The sequence below is a fragment of the Papaver somniferum genome, chromosome 4, assembly GCF_003573695.1.
Source record: "Papaver somniferum cultivar HN1 chromosome 4, ASM357369v1, whole genome shotgun sequence".
Classification (NCBI taxonomy): Eukaryota; Viridiplantae; Streptophyta; class Magnoliopsida; order Ranunculales; family Papaveraceae; genus Papaver; species Papaver somniferum.
The window spans coordinates 105,047,497-105,054,212 of NC_039361.1; the positions used below are offsets into that span (position 1 = coordinate 105,047,497).

At 38.2% G+C, this 6,716-nt stretch overlaps 1 pseudogene; it reads left to right on the forward strand.

Moving 5' to 3' along the window:
* The first annotated feature begins 4,251 nt into the window (after positions 1-4,251).
* Positions 4,252-5,442, forward strand: LOC113272932 (annotated as a pseudogene).
* Positions 5,443-6,716: the final 1,274 nt, after the last annotated feature.

Sequence of the window (6,716 nt, forward strand, 5' to 3'; positions counted from 1 at the left end):
TGCAATCCATCATGTTGAACCTTTTCAGTAAGTCTTCCGCATATTTTTCTTGAGAAATGAATATTTCTTCTGGAGATTGTTTTACTTGAATCCCAAGAAAATATCGCATAAGTCCTAAGTCTGTCATCTCATATTCTTTCATCATCTCCTTCTTAAATTTTTCTGTCATCTCTTCTTTTGTACTGGCATAAATTAATCATCAACATAGAACAGACAATTAGGAAGTCCGTACCTTGTTTTCTGATGTAGAGTGATGGCTCACTTGGACTTTTCTCAAATCCATTATCTCGGAAATACTTGTCGATTTTGCTGTTCCATGCACGCGGTGCTTGCTTAAGACCGTATAGTGCTTTGCGGAGACGATATACCATTTTTTCTTTTCCTTTTCGGATATATCCTTGAGGTTGTTCAACGTACACCTTCTTTTCTAGTTCTCCGTTTAGGAACGCCGACTTTACGTCTAATTGGTAGACTTTCATTTTGAGTTGAGCTGCCAAAGCTAACACCATCCGAATTGTTTCCATGCGAGCGACTGGGGCGAATGTCTCGTTGTAGTCAATTCCTGGTTGCTGGGAATATCCTTTTGCAACTAGCCTTGCTTTGTGCTTTTGAATTGACCCATCTTCATTATATTTTGTCTTGTAGACCCATTTCAGACCAATTATTTCTTTATCAACTGGCTGATTGACGAGCTCCCATGTCTTATTTTTCTCAATTACTCGCATTTCTTCGTCCATGGCGTTTCTCCATTTTTCTTCTTTCGCCGCATCCTCATATTTTTGAGGTTCTAGTGCTATAAAAGCACAATTAGATACATTATAAATATCTCTTAGGGAACGCACCTTTCTAGGTGGGGCACTTGAGTCAGATGAGCTTGGACTTTGTTGTGTTGGACTAGGAGATCTCGGGCTTGCTGGTGGAGTGTTTTCTTCTTGGTGTGACAGATATGGCTCTTCTTCGATGAGTAGTGGAGACTCGTGGTTATCTGGTTCATCATTCCAATCCCAAGCTTTGAATTCATCAAAGATAACATCTCTTGATATTACCAGTTCCTTTGTATCTGGATTTAGAAGTCTATAGGCTTTAGACTCCTCGCTATATCCGATGAATATAAGCTTTTCTCCTTTTTCATCGAACTTTTCTCTATGTTGGGATGGAATATGTGAGTATGCTACACAACCAAAAATTCTGAAAGAAGTTACCTCAGGCTTTTTCTTATGCCATCCCTCGTATGGAGTTTTATTGTGAACCGCTTTTGTTGGCGAGCGATTAAGGATGTACACTGCTGTGTTGACTGCTTCCGCCCAGTAGGTGTTGGGTAGCTTCCTTGCTTTTAGCATACTGCGAGCCATTTCCACGATCGTACGATTTTTCCTTTCCGCAACGCCGTTTTGTTGTGGAGTGTATCGGACGGTGAGCTCCTTTTTAATTCCATTTTCTTTGCAGTAGTTGATAAACTCTTTTGAAGTAAATTCTCCACCACGGTCTGTACGGAAAACTTTCAATTGATGGCCACTTTGCTTCTCTGCCAGCGCCTTGAATTCTAGGAATTTAGTGAATGCCTCGGACTTTTGCTCAAGAATGTACACCCACATCATCCTGGTATAATCGTCCACGAATAAGAGAAAATATCTTCTGTTGTTGAGTGAAGTTGTTCTTGTCGGACCGCATATATCAGCGTGCACCAATTCGAGGGGCCTTCTTGCTCTCCACGATGTCTTCGTAAATGGAAGTCTATGAAACTTCCCTAGAATACAACCTTCACATACTTTATCTCCACCGTCGATATTGGGAAGACCAATTACCATGCCTTTTGATTTTAGAACCTTTAAGGATCTGTAGTTGAGATGCCCGTATCTCAAATGCCATAGCTTTCCTTCGTCAATATGGTTGGTACTCATTGCACAATTTTCAATTGATGGCATAGATAGGGGAAAGACAAAATTTCCTGACATTTTTACTTTTGCCACCAATTGATTATTAATTTTATCGTAAATTGTGCATTCTCCGTCTTCGAAATGTAGTGAGTACCCTTTTCTTATAAGTTGTCCAACACTTAATAAATTTTGAGCTAGGCCAGGAACATAAAGAACATCAGATATGTATCGAGTTTTACCTGACCTTGTACGTACGGATATGACTCCTCTTCCTTCAACATTCTGGAACTTTCCATCTCCAAGTTTGACTGGCGGAATCTCTTGTTCCTCCAATTTTACGAAATATTCTTTGTTTCCTGTCATATGGCTGCTGCATCCGCTGTCGACGTACCATATACCTTGCGATTCTTGTTGCGAGGTGAGGCAGGAATAGAATACTTGATTCTGAGAATTGTTTTTCTCGGAATAGTTTGCTTCATTAAGCCAACAATCTTTCTCCATGTGATTTAATTTATCACACTTGGTGCACTTATACTTGCAATCTTCAGTTGCATGTCCAAAATTTTTGCAAACATTGCATCGGAGATTTGAGGAGTTATTTTTTCCGTACCTTTGATTGTTGTTTCTATAACCTCCTTTTCCTTTTCCACGTCCGCGGGAGTAATTTCTGGGTCCTTGATTTGACGTCGACCCTTTCTCATACTGCGAGTTGGATGATGATCCCCCTCTAGAGCTTTCTTTTTTGGCTTCTGTATTTTTCTTCTCACTGAAATTTATTTTTGATTGAAATGCCTGCTCCAATGGTTGCTCCGCGAACCTATTTATTCTTTTCTCGTGCGCCTCGAGTGAACCCATTAATTCATGTACCGAGAGAGTCGATAAATTTTTTGATTCTTCAATGGCAGCGACGATATGATCAAATTTGAATGGTAAGCTTCTTAATATCTTTTCTACCACTCTTTTATTTTCAATGGTATCTCCATAACTACTGATTTGATTTACTATGCCAGTAACTCTTGAGAAGAAGTTCTGGATAGTTTCATTTTCTTTCATAAGTAAATTATCAAAATCTCGCCATAAATTTTGTAGTTTAATGGAGATTACCTTTTCTGATCCTTGGAATGCTACTTTGAGAATATTCCAGGCCTCCTGTGAAGTTTTTGCCACCGAAATTCGAGGAAAAATAGCTTTGCTTACGCCCTGTTGTAGAAACAGTAATGCTTTAGCATCTTTCTTCTTATTTTCCTTATACTCTTTTTCTCTGCGTCCGTCCATGACGACAGAGTTTCTGCCGACTCTGGTACTTTATAACCTTCTTCTATAAAATCCCATAGGTCTTGTGAAATGAATAGTGTCTTCATTTGTAGACTCCAATAATCGTAACTCTCACCATCAAAAATTGGAATTAGACTTTGGGCATAGTTGAAACCTTGAATATTTTGGTTAATTGCCATGAGTAGAGTTTTAGGATTACTGGGTTAGGTTTGCTCTGATACCAAATTTGTTGGCGCAATGCGGAAATGTGATGGGTTTATGGAAATGATTTTGAAAGAGAGGTTGGTTAATTGGAAAGTGAGGCTTTGATTAATATGAAAATGAAAATGTTACAAGAGGTTTGTGTAGCAACTTTGGCTTCCACTAGTTGTTTACAAAGAGGCACTTTGGCTCTTACTCTAACTCTAGCTCTCACTCTACTACTTGGTTACTCACTTGAGTTTTTGATGATCAAAATGAAACCATGGAGTGCCTATTTATAGGCCTAGTGAAGAAAACTCTAGAAATGAAAATTCTAGAGACTATGATCTACTATGCCTTAAGAGAATTCTAGAGAAAGAATTCTCTAGATTACATGTGACTAAAAAGAAGACTCTAGAGGCCCAAAACTCTAGAATGTATTGGGCTTTACCTAGTCTAGGGAACTTCAAGATTATTCTAGAATAATGATCACAAATTAATTTTTATTTTTAACATATTGAACCCTGCAAAAAATGTTTGAAAAAAACATAAAATCTTCGTAAACTGTTCTGAAATCCGATAAATCCCATAATTTGATCTACTATTCTATGAAGAGTTACAAGCTTCAAAAACATTCTTAATAGTGCAAATTTTATGATATTCGGCTGCATAAAGAGCAAAGAGAAAAACTCACTTATTGCACCAAAAGGTCCCAAGCTCGTAATTCCCATTGCAGAGCCAATAATCTTTTTTCTCCGAGACCTGTCAGTGAACTTGATATTGTTGAAGAGTTACGGACTCGGAGAAATCTTGCAGATTATGCAGTTGTGATGAAGGAGCTCTAGTAAGCAATTAGCATCACTATTTCAAGACGCTAGTTTTGCACTTTAAGATTTTTGATGCTGAGCTTTTCTCTCAAATGTTTCAGGTGTGAAGTTGGACTTCGGAGCTCTCAGGCGAAGTTCGGTGTCTTTCTTCAGCATCGATAAACCAGAACATCTATTTCATGGGATATGGGCTAGGACAAGAGCTGCCAAGGTACTCCCCACTTACCATACGTAGTTGCAAAGTCTAAAGATAGATGAGTCTATTGGATGGCTTGTTCATGTTATAGATCCAACGGAACTCTCAGCTAAAATGTTAAGAAACTTAGTCCTGGATCACTTAAGCCCTTTTAAAGGATTTTTTTAAGCTTATCCTTACACTCTAATATCCTTCTAATTGTGTACAGAGCTAAAGTTAACTTGAATGAAATATCACATAATTCTGCCATGGGCATTGTCACTGTGGTTCTTGACTTGGGTCTTCTTCTAACCAAGGCAAATCTGCCATTTAATATTTAGGAAAGCGCTTGTTCTGATTACCAGATACCAATGTCTCAATCTATGGTCTCTGAGTTTCTTTGTACATTGTTAGTTGTGCTTTTTTTTCCTATGTGTAGGCATGCATAGTGTTGCATTTCTCCTTTAGACTTACTCCGTTTTGGCGTTTTCAGTCCCACGATCAATATCAGGTTTATGTGGATACTGTAGGAGATCCAGAGAAATACAGAATAAAGTTCAGAAAGATTTCCAGGTATAAAGTTCGTGGTTGCAGAAAAGGCCGATAGTTTTTGGACCGAGCATAGGCGCAAAGGTTACTGTCCAAACTCAATATTCTACATTCACTTTTTATGTTTTAAGAATAAGAAATACTCCGTATCATATACTTTCTCTCAGACTCTCCTCGTAGAATTTTCATGCACGCTCACTTTTCCATCCTTTTATCTTCTTTCGTAGGTGACAAGAGACAGAGCCGTGCGTGATCAGGTACTTGAAGAAACAGCAGAGAACATGAATAGAGAATTCGGATCTGGATAACCTGGAGGTTCCTTTAAGTTCCTCCAATTCTCAACCAATTCATCTATCTGTATATTTACTCGGTGTCTTAGGAGTTCTTGCTATATTGTTTGCAGATTCCCAGACTAAAACATGGCTAAGACCTCCAACACCCAGCATTTGGGTTCCCAACCTCAATCCGTTTCAGTTGGGGAACATGCACGCCTTACTTCAATGACATGGTCGAAGTGTCTGGTGAGTCCAATCTCCCCCATAATACAGAAGAAATTTAATTGGTTTCCTTTCTTTTGTCTAGTCACATTTGTTTTCTCACAATAATGACCGTCAAATGGTAGTAATTTTCAACAAATGGATAGTCAATATACTGTTAAACTGGGATCTGTGTGTAGATCATTTTGAGCCAATAAAAGCTTCTGAGATATATCAAATATTTTGCCATTGAAAATCAGTGATTTGTACATGAATGTTGGTATTGCAGGAAGACATTTGTCGTACATATGCTTAAAGTTCTACAGAAACCACTTTTTGCAAGGAATTGTCTAATTATCATTTGCTTTTGTTGTTCTTGAAGGGAAGCCGACAAAACTGATGGAGATGGTGGTAGATCGATGAGATTGAATCAAGTGGTAAAGGCCTGTTCACACTCTCAGGCAGGCAAACTTGAATTGTGCTCTAAAGTTCTAGAATATAGATCACCACTTCAGCCTTAACAGAATTTAGTGTTGCACTCGTCAGGCCTCAGAAAACTTCCCACCTTGTTTCCCTCCACCATGTAACAAGATGTCAGGAAGACATTAAAATAAACATTAAGATAAAATATTTGTTACATTAAGATGCAGCTGATTGACTAAAAGTGAGGGTTGTTCACCCTACCATTTACCAGTATTTATTCTGGCAGATTTCCCTAAGAGATCGGCCACTAGGTGCTATTGACAACGCCAGAAGCTATTATAAAGACGGTGACATTGTTGCCAAATATGATTATTCTGCCAAGGAGAAAAATCTAGCTTTCTTGCCGACGATGTTGCCAACATTTACGCTGTCTGTTTCAAAGTAGACACTCCAGTTGCATTGCTTCTAATAATGCACAGGCTTCATCAGTTTGATGCGCATGTTTTGCTTTCTTCAAGGTTCCCTTGGGCCTTGGCTGCCCCAAATTGTCTTGCATTATTTCTTGTTAGATGAGCATGGGATTCTTTCTAAGAATTTTTTTCTCTAGTCTAGGTAAACTTTTCTAGTTCTAGGAAAAACTGGATTGAATTTATGCTTTAAACTAAACAAGATTGTGGTTTAAAATACTATCTCTGTTTCCACAAAACAGATGCTATCATTTTTTTTTCTTCATTTTAACCTAAAAATAGACTAAACTGAAGGAGTACTACTTGAACCAAACCAGCAGAGAAATTTAATTTACTCTTGAGTATGACATTTGAAATTGCATTCTCATAGAAGTGAATATATTCCACATCAGTGTAAAGGTATTAGCCTATTAATATATTACATCCCTACATTTCCTTTGTGACAACTTCGTCCCTTTGCTCTATCT